This window comes from Opisthocomus hoazin, chromosome 9 (genome assembly GCF_030867145.1).
Source record: "Opisthocomus hoazin isolate bOpiHoa1 chromosome 9, bOpiHoa1.hap1, whole genome shotgun sequence".
Lineage (NCBI taxonomy): Eukaryota > Metazoa > Chordata > Aves > Opisthocomiformes > Opisthocomidae > Opisthocomus > Opisthocomus hoazin.
In genome coordinates this window covers 12,355,134-12,371,159 of record NC_134422.1, presented here as the reverse complement: position 1 = coordinate 12,371,159, position 16,026 = coordinate 12,355,134, and the positions used below count along the sequence as shown (strand labels likewise).

General features: G+C 41.9%; 1 protein-coding gene across 10 annotated transcripts in view; it reads left to right on the top strand.

Moving 5' to 3' along the window:
- The window catches only part of KALRN (kalirin RhoGEF kinase), a 532,117-nt gene that overhangs the window by 32,881 nt on the left and 483,210 nt on the right, over nt 1-16,026 (top strand). The window lies entirely within an intron of this gene.

Genomic DNA, 16,026 nt, shown 5'->3' with positions numbered 1-16,026 from the left:
CAGTGGATACTACAAGGAATTATCTCAAACATGAGAATTTTTCCTCCTTCTACTGGGAAAGCTCAGCAAACTCTTATCAAGTCACTGGTGACATTTGAAGGCAACCACCAGGGCCATATCTGCCCTGGGAAAAAAGCAAGGGACGTTTCAGGGGGAGGCATGCATCTCAGGGAAAGCAGAGCAGCATGTGACGTGCATTGCTTGATGATATCTTCGGCATGCTGCATACCTGACAGGCCCCAATAGACGTCTTCTGAAAATTGGTCCTTTCAGTAGTTGTTTTGTGTAAAGTTATAAACAAGGTTTGCTTGTCAGGATTTTACATGTGTTTCTCATAAACTCCATATCCAGGTATCTAAGGAGCAGTTTACAACTTAGCAATGTGTGAGAATGGAAAATATTATTTTTGTTGTAAGTCTTATTGGCTGAGTGACTGAAGTTTCTCATAAAGCATCCAGTGCTTCTGAGGTGTCTGTGTCCCTGAGGAGCCTCTGTGCTCGGAAATGGATGTAACTCGTGGCTCAGGACTGACGGCATCACACACTCAATAGGAATTTGAAATTTCCATAGGAACTGAAGTCCTGTATGTCATTCAAGCTAGACATTTTTTGGCCTTTTGAAAGTTTTCAGTGTACACAGGCCGGGTTTGATCATGGTCTCATTAAGGCTAATGGGAGCTTTGCCATCAACTTAATGGGAGTAGGAAAGAATCTGTCACAAGCTGTGCCTATCCAAGCCATGGATTTTGTACAAGTCAAGGTCTTTCCTTTAGTTGCTTTTTTTTCTCCTTGCTATTTTTTTCATTATTATTTGTATTTCTAGTGTACCTAGAGACCCTGACTGAGCTTCACTATGCTGTGCACAGTACACACAGGTACTTGGAGGGGAAACCTGCCCCAAAGACCTTGTAATGTAAATATGAAGATAAGGGAAAACTCGCAGGCAAAGGAAGAGGAGTGTGCAGAAGGGACACAGCTTGCTTGGAGTGGAAGGCATGGATGAGCAGTGCAGCCAGGTCTCTTCGGTCCAGGTTCAGTGCTCCTAAGCGCACTGCTCTGTTCTGTTCTGGACAAATTTCGGATCTGTTCTGATGGAATTGAGGGATTTTTTTCAAACTGGTTTCAGCTGGAGCACTATCTATCCTTTGGTGTCTGCGGGCAGCAGGAGAAGGCACAAACTGTAGCCTAATGGGGAATTACAGTGCCTGTTATCATGGGGAACAGAAGTCACTCATGCCATTTCTTTATGGCTTCTCTGGTCCTGTGAGTAACCAGTTGCCTTCTCAGGAAAGTTGTCCTGATGCTGAATAGTTCAATGTGCTGTGTGGCAGAGTGCCAATAAGATAAACAGAAATAAATTGAAGTTTTTCCTATTGGCTTTTCAGAAATGTTAAAGATCCTTGTTAAAACAGGAGGGAAGTAAGGCTCCTAGGAACAAAATGTGCCATTATAACTAGTCTTAGATGTTTTCAAGGAGGCTGTCATTTGGGTTTCTTTGTTCATTAGCTTGTGTTGGACAGTAAGTAATGTGTATTTTCATTTGGTTCATTATTAGTGAAAGTTCCTCAACTTCTTAAACTACTTTATTTTTTTATTACTTTTATTGTTGTCCTTGTATTTATTTTCTTGATTACTCTGGCTTTACATACACACAGCTCCTTTAGGAAATGAGATGTCTCTTCTGTTGTTTCACAGGGCTGGTTTATGCCCTGGACCAGTCTTCAGCTGTTGGAGCAATGAATTAGCAAAGCTTAACAAGTTCTGGGTTTGCCTCAGCTGGTTCATCTAGTCACTTCAGGGCAATATCCCAGGCTTTTTCTGACTGTAGGGCAAACATGGTATCTGTTTAGCACAGGAGAACATGAATTGCAGCTGTGAGCAAAGACTACATTGCCCGCAGGAGTGTATTTATTTAAAATATGTAGGTACCAGGCTTTATGCCAGAATAAAAATCACTTTCTGCTTTCCAAGATTTAGAAATGGCTGAAAACTCACTTCCCAAGTTGATGTGGAGGGACATTTTTGTGCAAAATTTTGAGTGAAATTAATTCAGTCATGCAGCAAGACAGATTACAAACCAATCTGCTTCCTCCCTGTAGCAAAAGTCATCAGCATGTACAACATGACAAGCTGGTATTGCTGTTAGAAGTTTTCTTCAGTATGTGATACTATTTGAGAAATGGAATGCTATGGTGTATTTAAAGACTGTGTTGTAAAATGCATATGCACAGGGGGTAAAATTAAGGTTGCCAGGGAAACCTTAATTCTGGCATTTCCTGATTTTTTGAATGCTATTTTGTGCAACATTCTCATTGCCTTAGAGTGGTGCTTGCACTGTATTCTATTTATATGCATACAGTATAAACTAAAATAAATGCTTTGTAATGTTAGTGTTGGATTTCAGCTAGTTATTTGTTCTTCATTTCATACTGAAGTTGTTTTGTCTTTTGGGTTTGTTTTTGAAGATTTTTAACAGTTAATATTCAAAGGAAAACGTTATCGATTTTGTCCTTCCTGACCTGAAGACAGCTCTTTTCAGTTGAACCTGGTTGTACAGGGGTAAATCAGGAAAGATTTTGGCTCAAGTGATTTCTGTATCCTTTGGTATTTTTCTCCCTGTTTTGTAGCAGTTCTGTATGCAGCTTTTCAATGAGAAATATGTTTCTCCTGTAGTTTTACTTTACTAGAGAGATCAGGGTGGAAAACAGCATCCAATCAAAGTGATGTAATTGCCAAGGGAAAAGTTTCTTCAGCCTGCTATAAGTAGAAATTACGTTTCTTTTTAGCAGGTCTCCTGGATCAAGCTGTTTAGGGCTTCTAGAAGGGCGTGAGTGCATCCAAATGGATTTTCTCCAAAGTAAAATGTTCTCCTTTTTTTTTTGGCTGTGCTTTTAAGAGCAAAAGTTATTTTAACCCTCATCAATTTCTAATAAGTCAGAACAGCGAAGCTCACTGAATCATCTGAAAATGTAGCTGATAGGTGATCTTAAAAATCGAACAGAGGAAACAAGGACTGCATCGTAACCCATGATGTATGGGGAACTCTGGGAGCAAAGATGAATGAAATGAGTTTTATTGGAGGTGGGAGCAGGAAGGAAGCAGATGAGTAGAGCTAGCTCTCAATCAGATGGTTGTAAATATGGTCCAGGTTATTTTTGATATTATGCCGCTGTTTCTTCTAATGCTGGGCAAAGTATTTTGATTTCCTGAGGCCCGATAACTGAGCAGTGAAACAAATTTTGTTCTCAGCCATGACTGATGGTGTAATCAGACTTGCAAGATAACTAAGAGAAGAACCAGGTCACTAATTAATTCGCCTTGACTATCAAGCTCAGTAAATCTCATTGCCCTTTTGAACATGAGGAGTGAGGGTGGGTAAACACATTCCCAAAGGTGTGAAGGGGTGCAGTGCTGGAGGTAGCACCTCCATCCCCAAGTTCATGGCTTTCAGCAGCCCTGTATCCAACCCACTAGACGTGACCTCTTTCTAAAAATGTTTGCTTGTACTGTGATTTAAAATTAGCATTCCACCCCAGCACATCATATGATTTTCTAGCAGGGGCAGAGTGAGTAAGAGTGTCCAGGACACTCCCAATATCAGTTGTTCTAATCTAAGTACGACCAAGGAGGGGTTCGATGTCCTTCAGACCTGCTTTCTAGGCTGGAACATGCTGTTCCTTTCTCCCATCCTGAGCTTTACAACACACTTTGGGCCAAATTGTCTGCTGAAGTAAACAGCCGGAGTAGCATTTGAGTTTATACAATTCCAGACAGGTCTTCCTCCCCGTGGGGACTGGGGGAGGGTGGGGAGTGTTATATCGTAACTTCCCCAAATCTAAGAACTGCAAGCACAGGGAGTTTGGAGTTAAGGAGACATTTAAAATAAATCACTATGATATTATAAGAAATTCACAATTAAGTTAGTCAAATAATCTACTTTATACTAATGCCCCACAGGAATGCTAAATATGTGATTAGAGCATTTTAGTGGTGGTGGTCCTAGAATAGATGCAACTGATTATAAGGCACATTTATTTCTTCTGCTTGTGCTATCTTGTAAGGCAGAGACATTTCCTGCAAGGCAGAGGAATTGAATCCTTGATTTAATTTGCAAAATGAAATTCAGCCTAAGTATTGATTTGCTCAGAGTACTGTCATAGTAAGATCACGCAATTACTTGCAGCATTTTGTGCCAGCTTCTGTTTCCATCAAGACTACTGGGAACTTTGTCACTGACTTCCTTGGGAGCTACTCTGGGCTGTTCACGTGTACTTGTAGTGCTAGCACTCCCGCTTTGCAGGGCCTGAGGACAAACTGGTCTTGGAGGTGACGGTTCATCGCTCAGAAAGCCAGTGGGGAGAGATGTGGATTTTTTGATGTGAGATTTTCAGTCACTTCTCGGGCCGGTTGTAGCCTCAATGCCATGTGGTTGTCACCGTTGCGTTCCTGTATCCGTCACAGCTCTTCTAGCCAAAGGCCCTTGCACAGATGCACCTTTACCAGCACAGCTGCTCTCATCCTGCCCTGGAAAAGACTAGAATAAATCTGACAAGCAATTTTACCTTTTTACTTGTAAATGCTGTGTCCACAGCCCCATTAGCACAGTTGTCCTGGTTTAATTGCATTGACGTGAAACTCTTGCGCTCGCACAGCTCTGAGCTGGAGTAAAGACCTCGGCACATTCCTAACAGACACAGTATGCAGGCAAAAACATGTGGGCATTTTGACACTTGCTTTGTGCTGCTTTTAGCCTTCACTTTTCTGTTTCCTTTTCTCCAGACTGTGACATCCCCAATGATTAAAATACGGTTCTTTGTAAAGAAATTACATAAACTGGTCTTGGTCTGGAGATCTGCTCACTGCACACAGTGAAAGTCAGGTCTTGGAGTTTGTTACTCTGCCCTACAGACCCACCACAACTCTGACCAAAAAACCTGAAACCTTTCCTAGTTTATATGCTGTCAGAACTACTGTTATCTGCACTTGTATTGCAAAGCCACCTGTATAAACTCATTGTCTTCAAATTTACAAACTCATTGTCTTCAAATTATGCTCCAGGTGACATGTGTACAACCCCAAAGAAGGAAATAAGCTTGGCCAGATGACACAGGAGGCATAATTCATGAGTAACAGATTTACACAGCACTGGACCTGAAAGGATTTGCATTATTACGGATGATGCATGAGCCAGAAAAAACTTGAACTAGACTTTAACTCAAGGTGAAGTTTGCAGCAGTGTTGTTTTACTTTTAATCTCAGTGTCTTCCCATAGTGGTTCTTGATAGCTGTACAACCCATGTAAACCCATTGGCAGAGTCACAGCGTGCAGCTGAACGACACTGCACAGGAAGACAGCAACTCTGAACAAAAAGAAAGCTCTTCCTAAAGACACAACAGTCCTCTGACGAGGAAAACAAACTTTCTTTTTTTCTTTTTGACCATGAAAATATGTGATGGAATCTGAAAGTCAGGAATTCTTTCCATCTCCTAATTCACAACTTTCAGATGAACATCAGGGTATGTCATTGTTTTGAAAATTAATAGCTTCAAGCTGAGTTTTGTCACAACATCCACAAGTTCTCCTTGATGGCCCAGCAAAAGCACAGACAGTGCTGGTTAAGTCGCTCTCTTAGTCAAGTCTTCTGGTTTATTTACTTCAGCATTTTTTAGTTACTAAATGTACTTTTAGGGGCTGCATTTTCACTGTTAACACTTGAGTTTACTCTGTTATAATTCATTTGAAGCCAGTGATGCTACATTTTCGTAAGAATGAAGTAAAAGAGAAATCTCTCACTTCAATCTAAAGAGTTCTCGGGTGCTAACAGTTATGAGGAGAAAGGGCTAATGTTGTCAATGCAGCATCCTAAAAAACTTAGACATTTAAATCCATATATGGACAAGTCATTAACACATGCCTACTTTCAGACATAGTGAATCTCTGCAGCCCTTGTTGACATAAATGGAAATGGAGATGTTTGTTGCTTATGCTCATGTAAGGCTTTGGGTCTGCTTTACACATGTGCATGCCCAACACTGGAGCATTCAGGATTTTGAGACACATGCTGAGCTCAACAGCTGTCTGGGCTGGGTGGGCTTGCCACTCGTCTCTTCCTTTTGTATTGACTTCCTGGACCAGCGCTCAAAATCTGTAAGCAAATAAACCAGCGTGAAAGCACAGACGACCATGACAAGGCTTTCTTCAAATCTCATCAGTGCTTTTCCTTATCATCTAGTTTCTAGCTTCCAGACCAGAAGATCGGGGCCAAAGCGGGCTATTGCTGAACAACATGACACCTACCCTCTTCTGAAAGAAGCTGGTTCTGTTGCTTTGAGTGTTCTCAGCCTTGGGAGCAGCAGACGAGGACCATTCAGATGTGGCTTGGCACAGAGATGCAGTTACTAAGCTTCCAGGATGGCTACAAGTTGGTTCAATTGAGCAATTTTATAAAAGCCCAAGGCAATTATTCTTTTTCTTCTTTTCTTTTTTTGCTTGTAAGAGAAGAAGAAATTCAGATTCTTTGAGCTTGATTGGAAAGAAAATGATCCTCTGCTACTGGATTTCCCAAACTGCCATGTAATCCAAATAAGTCTGGATTTGACCGAATTCCCATAAGAGGCTTAGTGATATCTGAGCCATTGTTTTAACTTAATGCTGTCTGATGGGTTGGTTATACCTAGTGCTGCAATGCTCAGAGTTTTGTTTTGTTTGTTAAATTGTGGATAAAGGGGTTCATTTGAAGATGAGGTCCCTTTCATCTCTTTTAGAAATGAACAAGTCCAGTAACTGAGTAACAGTTCATTGCATGTCTCACTGCATGGGCTTTTCAGGTTGCTTTCCAAATTTGCATTTCTGAACAAGGATCTATATGATTTTGGTGGAGCTGTGTTGATGAGGCATGACGATATTTTGGATGTTTCAGTTCCTTATTGCAAGGGCCTTTCTTAATGGGACTCAAATTCCTCACTTCCACAGCTGCAAATTTATTGTAAAAGCTATCCAATATAACACATCCTTGCTTCCTTCCCATAATGGATGAGAGTCACTGCCATAATGTTCCTTGTTTGTTCTTGGCTAGTGGTATGATTTGAATGATTACCTGTAGCTGCCAGGTCTGAATTATACGTCTTCTTGCACCTTGTGAGGATAAAAACATGACAAAGTATCAATCAAAATGTCAACTCGGAAGCTATTGTTAGTAAACTGAAACTGTCAAAGGGCATATTACTAAAGACAGAAGAATAACTCTGTGCAGATCTTATACAGTAAGGGAATTTTTTCCCCAGAACTTTACCATCAACTGTTGGTGTTAGGAGAATAGTTGGCATCATTATAGCTGCAGTACCCAAATCATGCTCCCACTCACGTTAGATGTAAATGAGCAGAGCAAATTCACAGCATAAAGACGGAGTTATTAAACACTGAATCAGATTGTCCTAGTTATTACCATCATGAATGTGTTCTGATCAAGTGGATATTTCGAGAGGAGACATGCACCCGTCTGGTCGCATGGCGGGAAAGGCACAGGCCTCGTGCCTGTGCTGGTCTCCCAGCATCAGCTGCACGTCCTGCCCCAGTGCCAGGCCTGTCCTTGAGATGCTGGATGGGAAGGAGAGAGAATTTTGCATCATGATGGCTCTGGGGATCACAGGGCATTTAATTATAACATCACTTGGCCAGGAGAGAGTTGATACCAGTGCAACATGTGGAACTGAAAACCGTATAAAGCCTGGAGAAAGAGGCAAAATTGATTCCCCATTCTCATGCAGGTATCTTGCCTGATATTTCAGTGACATTTACAGTGATTAAATAGATAGAGAGGATCTGTAAACCTGTGATTTAAGTTTTTCTTAAAAATTTTTATTTTTAAAAAAGGTCATTGGGGATTTGGAAGAAAGCCTTTATGGTCTCTTTAGTTATCAGTAGGGGAAGACTTGGTACTCCACCAGCTCATGAGAGACTGAAGAAATAACTGTTAGCTATCTCAGCTATAGTTTGAACTAACAAAAAAAGTATTGCACACTGGGGAACTGCTCTTTCCAGCTTCATTTCTTTCTGTCATTTGTTTGAATAACGCTGTGTCTCTGACAAAAATGTGTCATGTGTTAGCAAAATATACTCCCCATGTTCTTGCCGTATTTTGAAGCAGCATCTTGATCTTTCTTTCACCTCGCCTTGATGGTTTCAGTGCTGTTGCATCCATGGTGTTTCAGGTTGATCCTATATGAGCTAATGACATCAGGCAAAGTTATAGTTCTGATCATTTTATTTATTTATTATTTGATGACACCTAAAGCATCAAAGAGGGTCCAAGGTCTTTTCCAGCTCCTGTACAGGTGCCTGCTACCTGGCATCCAGACTTGAGAATGTATTTAAGCACCTAACTTCTATTTCAGGCTCCCAGGTCCCTACTGAAATGAACAAGAGTTTAAGGTCCAGATTCATCATAATATTGAGACTTCTATTTTCCATTGATTTCAGTAGCTGGAGTCCTTGTATATAAAGTCTTACTAAGTCAGGCAGCAAACATTGGACATGAAGTAGGTTGCGTGGATGCAGGTTACAGAGTGAGCGCTGTAGCCTCATAAGTATTTTGATAACAGTCCATAAATAAACTCTCAAATTGATGAGTCACAAGTTGAAAAGCCGTTTGAAATCTGTGCTTTGCTGCATTAACTGCTGCAGCTGAGGCACACGATCCTCTCAATGTGGCCTGGCAGCAGAGGGGACAGTGCACCTAGTCATGCTCATGTTGAATAGGTACCTCCAGAAGTGATAGCTCTTTCCTTGCCAAAATTATAACCTCTGCACCTGGACACTAGTGCTGTTATAACTCCAGCAGACACATATGGAGCTAGTTTTCCAACTGGCAACAGCAGCTTATTTTTATTTGATGGCACTTGAGTTGTAAGTGGGGAATATGCTATTATTAATGGCTTACTGAAAATCTTTTCTAGTGAATTTATCACTAATGCAAAATGTATTTTTCTTCTTTTTGGAATAGCTTCTCTGATTGCTTGTTGCATACTGATGGATATGGGGGCAATGGCCTATGCAGAAACTTGGATTCGTAGTAATAATTTCTTCTCTGCTGACTTTGAAGTGATTACATTGGAAACTTATTGGTTTCATTTTGTCATTATTATTAATGTAAATCTGAACTGTAACTTCTAGTTATTCACCAAATGTTTCTCACAGGTACTGTAACTAATAACTAAATTTGGCAGGGAGCGGGTCCTATATAAAAACCCATGGACAGCAGTGAGGTAGAGATCATGTTGTCACACACAGTTGTGTTGCTGGTATTACGGTATGCATGAACAGCCGTGTTCAGGGTCTCATCGTGTTAGCGGCTGCTCATTCAGGTCTGGCATGAGAGGTAACCCTTACCTGCCAAGAGAAGCTTCATGTCTTAATATACAAGGCATATAAACTGGGGGGAAGACAGGTTGTATTGTAAAACCCTAAAAGCTGACAGGTGATACTCCTGCTGTGTGTAGCTCTCTGAAGCATTTTGTTTAAGACTGAGGGTAACTTCAGGGCAGGATCGGGAGATTTTGGTCACCAGCTAAACCTCTGAGGGGTGAAAAAAACCCTTGAAAGACAAAGCGCTTATTTACTCACTGTACTGTACATCTGCATGCTGCTTCTCAGCAGGTTTTTATTTAAGAGAGGAACAAATGGTATTCCTCTTCCCCTGCCTGAAACTATTCTTTAAAATTTGTCTTGCCACAGTCTTGGAGTTGCTGCCCCAATTTCCGTGACACCAGAGTCAGGGTAGCACATTGTGTGAATGAGTAGCCATGCACCTTCAGCAGTGACTGCCCTTGGTCAGGCTGCATGAGGGCCCCAGGACGCACATCACAAAGCACAGGTCCTCACTGTCATTCGCAAGAGCTCTTTAAGGCACTAGGAATCCATCTCCCTTTATTTTCATTAAGATCTCAATACTGTTTCACCTTCCCCGGGCCTTCTTGGAAATTTCGCCCTGACTCCTTCCAGAGCAGGGTAGAGGATTTGTGCCCTGCACACAAAACTGGTGTTTCATATCAACAAGGAAAGCTGAGGTGCAAATTGAGTTAAGAAACCTTAGCAAATCTCCATTGATGTTTTTGCATCTTAATAAACACTTTTAATATAATCTCTCAGACTGCTGGAACAAGGGCACTGAGATGGGGCTAACGTATACTCTTACACCTTTGGCAGGAAAGTAACTGTTCTCCATGAAGTAGACTGATACCCAAATACAGTTGGTTCAATGGTTAAGAAAGGCTGTTTAATTACATACTGAATCTGTTCTGTGCTCTGAGGTGTAAATTTGTCTGTGTTAGCGCTCAGTTAGGTTCAAGTGCCTCTCAAAGCCTAGAGTTGGTTTTGGTGCCATCACAGCAGGGCACTGGTGCCCACACCACTGATGGGCATCTGGGGCAGCCTCTGCAAACACGGCCTCAAAATGTGAAGCCCATTCGTGCTGGCAGGAGAAAAGGTCTTGTAAGATCCTGCATCACTCCTGCAAGCACTAAATTTAGAGGGTCCTTGTGTCATTACAGATATGTTTGTTGTTTGTAGGCAAAAGAGGTCATTCTAGAGACCTGCCCTTCCCACAGATGCTAGTTTTTCGTTAATATTGGAGACTATTTGTGCTTCTCACCCCAAACATGGGGCCAAAGTGATAACTGCTCCTACTCCTACAAAATACTTCAACCAGAAGGAGGAAATCTATGAATTTGTGTAGTCCAGCTTTGAAAAAATATTGGCTTCCCCTTTATAAGAATAAAGATTTTGTGTCAAAGGAGAAATGAAAAACATTCCCAGACCTGGGTAAGGCTCTTACATAAGCCGTTCTTTCTTTTCAGATGCCCGGCAGTAAATGATGCAAATGAAAAAGATACAGTGTGGGGAGTACTATTTCAGTGTAATCTTCCACCTCACGACTGAGGCCTGAATGATTTTATTGTAAGAACAACATGGTTTGGGGCACAGTGTCAGAAAGTCACCTCTTGCCTGGAGCATGCATTTAAACATCAGTAACTCCTCTGTTGCTAATTGTCCAGAGAAATCCTGTTCCCTTACATTTTAAAACTTTTTTTCTCTCTCTCTGTGCAGAATCCTACCACTGAATTTCAAACACGAACCCACTGTAAAGGGAAATGCCCTCATGTGGACTGGCTTTTCAGTGGTGTTACTGAAAGCACTGTAGCATAAGTGGATTGATTCTTGTTGGTGTAAATTAATATTAGGCATCAATGTTTGCAGTGTGACTAGGTCTTACCAGGTTGTGACCAAAAGGCTTTGTCACTGTCATGTGCTTCAAGAAAAGCCTGCGGGTGCTCTTTGGGAGGGTGGTCTGTTAGAGAGAAGCATGCAAGGGAGGCTCTGACAGTGGTTTGTGGCACTGCAGGCGTGGGGAGGTGAAAGGGTACTGCTCAGGTGACTATGGGTTTCGGCCTTTCCTCAAGAAAGGGTTTTGCCTTCAGAAACATGCATGCTGTGTTGATACTGCAGGAACAGTTTGCTCACACTGGGGAGAAAATGAGGAGGGATAAATGAACATCAGTGGGATTTACCTTATGTAAACATATACTAGGCAAACTGTCAGTGCTCTGCAGTTTGTGCTGTCCTTCAGGGGCTGTGCCAAAGCCTACTTATTTTGGGAGGAGGACTTTCTGTCCTGATTCAGAAGTGCCAGCTATATTGAGGGGTATAATTAATTTAAAGTATGTGGTCAGTCCATACCATATCTTACCTTCAGGGCAGTGCAGAAGTGTTGTGCTGAATTACAGCCTCCCACAGGGAGTACCCAGCAGGTGTAACTTGTAGAAATAACCACCTTCCCACGACAAAATAGGTCCTGTCCACCTGGAGTGGCTTGGGTTGGCCCGTACTGCTACCTGCTTGGGACATGTTGATGCTGCTCCAAATACTCTCAGTCCTTGCTTGTTGTCTTCTTGCAGATGTTAAGCTCCGTGGAGTGGGTTTTGTCTTTACTGTGTGTGTGGTGGCCAGCTCAGTTTTGGTCAAAAGCTTTAGCTGCTGCCAGAACACAAGCGATAGTGAAAAGACAAATAGCCGCTGCTGGGAGGAACACAGCCAGTGCCGCTGGCCCGGAGCAGCAGGCATGGGGGGCTGCTCTCCCGCTCTCTGTGAGGATCGTGTGGACCCTCAGAGGAGAGCAGCTTTCCTCACCTAGCAAAGGCGCTGGTCTTTGTTTTCTGGTAATCAGATAAGCTCTGAGTTGGCTGGGATGAGAGGAGGCGCAGTGGGAGTACGAAGAGGAGCAGGACACGTTTGGCTGGAGTACAAGAAGGGGTTTACATTGCCTGCGGTAGCACCTGAGGCAAGTTGCAGTGCAGCAACTGCTGCCCAGGGGAGGGGTTTGGGTGCTGGCAAGCTGATGGGCTAAACGAAGATGCAGTGGCTGATATTCAGACTTTCTCACCTGGCCGCTTCAGCTAATAAAAAATTGATGAATGCTTTCTCAGGTATAATTTTTAACTAAAGCATGTTTTCTCCAGAAACATGGTCCCTTTCCCTTTTCACCTTCCTTCTCTGTTTGGTGCCCAGCCCCAGACAGCAGTCAATTCCCAAAGCCATAGAGATGAAGCTCTCAGCACTTTTCAGCTTCTGCACTTTTGGACCTCACATTAAAACCTTTACTCTTGGCTGGCTCTTGCCAGGGCACAGCACATTTTACAAGTCTGAGGATGTCTTGCACGATGGGGAAGTATTGATGTGAAGGAAACAGGTTTTCTACCCAGCACAGACATAGCAAATTCATTGTCACAGGAGGTTGCAGAGATAGAAATTATAAATGGCTTCAGAAAGGGATTAAATGAATTCAGAAAAGAGAAATACAGATAAAAAGTTTACAAAACAGTTTAATTAGACTCTGTTTCTGAGAAAACTCTTAAAGCACTGCTTGCTGGAAGAGCATCCTGGAGATGGGTCAGTTGTCTCATGTCTGGGTCTTCTAACCCCTCCATGAGGTTCCTCTAGCTCTAGCAGTCCCTCCTTGGGTCGGGCTCAGGGCTGAGCAGGTATAGTGCTTCAGCACTGGTGTTCTGCAGTATGATGCCTGTTTCTTGGCGACTTAAAAATAATGTTTGTTGCTATGTAAAGTATGAGGATAAAAAGAAAAGAGTTAGTGGAAGGGTTAGCTTCAATAGACCAGCACAGTGAGGGCTCTCCCAAAAATCAGCAGCAGCTTCTTGGGACCCATGTGCACATGTGTCTCGTGGATGCTCTGTTCTTGCTCATGGCTCTTTGTGTGTACTGCACAAAATGAGCTTTAAAGACAGCGTAGAAGCATTTTTTGTCTGCCTTAACTCACTGTGCAGATATTATTTGGCCAATAATTTTAAGCAGCAACACATTTGAGAAACTCTGCAAGGTTATGTTTGAGTAACCCTTAAACAAATTTAGAGGCTTAATTTGGCAAGTGAATTTGTTACTGTGAAGCTTTTGCTGGCCCCTGATTTTAGGCCAGGTAGGGTTATATTTTATTTTTTAGCTGATATTGCTTATGTACCTATTTAAATGTCATTATGCCTTATCGAACTTTAAATGATGTCATCTATATTAATGCAGAAGGAGTCAATGTTTTGGTTTTTGTATCAAGCATGGGAAAATACTGGTGTATAAACATCTTGAAATCTTGATTTCCCTTACAACTTCTTTAAGCGCTTAACAACTGCAAAAATCCAACTTCAAATGCTTCCTGCAACTACTTAGGGATTAATTTGAATTAAGATAATTGAAGTGTTGGCATATAACTAAGTGTTGGGCTTTAAAAAAAAAAAATCTTTGCAAAATGAAAGGATTCAATTTTTTTTCCTAATAAAAATAAACAGCTGTGTCTCCCATATGGTATTCTCTTGTAAAATATTTACATCTGAAAGGCTCCCAGACTCCTTGCAGTAGAATGCAATTTAAACAATGAATGTAAGTGAACAAAAATCTATTGTTGTCATCTCTGATCACAAAGGTTTTTAGCATGCACCTTCCCCCCGCTGATCCCTCTGCACTCAGCGTTAGGCTGTCCTCTTAGTGCTGGAAGATTTCCCTTGTCTAGTAACTCAATGTTTTGCTTTCTGAAGAAATAGTAATTTTCATCAAGGCTCAACCTGATGCAAGTCAAAGGATGTGTGTGAGAAGAAGATTATTATGAAGCACCTGAGAGGAAAAAAAAAATGAAAGAAGGGAATGAATTATTAGTACATGAAGTTTTGTGATGGTTCACTACTCTGAACTGTGGAAAAGTTGGCTGGAGGAGAATCTCCTTGGAAGCATCATTGCTCCTTGGTTAGTGGAAGCAGTTTCCTTGGCTGCGTGGCTGCCAGAGTCAGTCTTTTTTAGCCTACTGCAAGGATAAATGTTAACTTTCCAGCTGCAATTGCTCTGTTTGCTTTCACAGTGAAAACAGAACTAACAATTCTGGTAGTGTTGTTAAGTCTTTTTCATGTCAAAAAGTCTTGCTGCCTGTAATTGCATTTAAACATCCTAAACTGAATAGCAAGATTCAAACTCCGTTAGAGTATTTGATTAGGCTTGGTTAATAGTTACTAATGGGTGCGCAGCTTTTATGTGTGACTTGAGGGAGAGAATGGGGGAATTAATGGCAAGCTTATTTGGAAAGCTGTGAATGACTGAAGAGCTACAAGGTCTTGAACCTTGTCCTGTCCTATGCATGGGAGCGGGCAGGACTCTAGCGCCAGGCCTGTTTCATAAAGCAAGGGTCTGATTTTGCCAGATTCAGGCAAGATCTTAATAGAAAACAAAACAGTTTTTATGTCTGATGAATGCGATGGTGATGGGAGTTTCTTTTTTCTTGCCTCTTTTTTTTGATTTTAAAAAAGTTTCTGTTTTGTCTCAAGCCCACAGCAATCTCCTTTCTGGCTGTGTTTGCTGTTGATGTTATGCTCTGCAGAGCAACAGGGACCTCAGTCTGTAGCATTTTAGCAACAAACTATGATTACAGGCTCTTTCATGGTGCGGGACACATCATCTCCTGATTCTGCCACGTACCCACAGTAGTTTACTGAGTCCTTGCCTCAGGAGCGGTATCACTACTAACACCAGCAGTGTTACTAAAGCAATACATTGCTCCCTAATGTCGCCACAGTTTGGATGGCTGAAGCTGCTTTTCATGGAAGAGGCTGTTCCTCAGGGCAAGGTCTACCTCCATGGGCAGAGGTGAGGACTGCTGTCACCCAGTGACGTCCACAGCAGGGCTTAAGCTGGGACAGTGTGTTTATAACCGTACTGGTACAAAATTACATCCCTGGCCAGCAGTCGTACGTGGGGGAAAACTAGGTGCAGACCTGGCTTAGGCAATTAGAGAAATGCATGCAGTTTCACTATTCATTTTATGTCACTCTTGTTTACCATGGCCCCTTGGTGTAAGCCTCGCTAAGCTCCCCTGCAGACCATGAAGATGTGGAACCGTATTACGAAGGAAGCTGGTTTACCCTATGCAACATCATCGTGACATCCTGAAGAATTAGTATGCAGCACAACTTAGTCCCTTGTCTTGGTTTTTCTGCTCTTCCCATTCTGAATGAGTGCTTTCCTAGTTGCAGTAAAAGAGTATTTCCCTTTTGAACTATTTATCAGCTCCATTCAGTGCATGTTGCTCCTTAGGAATAAGTATGAACTCCTGAGAGGAAGATAGTTTTATGCTTTGTGGCAATAAGCCACAAGATGGTCCAAAAAGCTGAATCTTTTTATTATATGCAATGTTTGGACTTCGCGAATAGTTTATATTGAGGAATAATATATTGCCAGTGCCTTGAGAAAAGCCATGAGACTAAAGAATGCTTGGTTTTGTTGCTTAAAAAAGATTGTAAGGATAATGTTTATGACACATCTGATGCCTGACATAAACTTGTTATTGGGGCGTTAAGCAGCGTGCTGGTTTACTTGCTGTTTTGAATGGAGGAATACAAAGTTCTGGGTTTACAAATGCATTTTTTCTTAGTTGAAAAAGAGAATCTCAAGAAGTCAAAATACATGAGCAGGTAATCTGCGTGC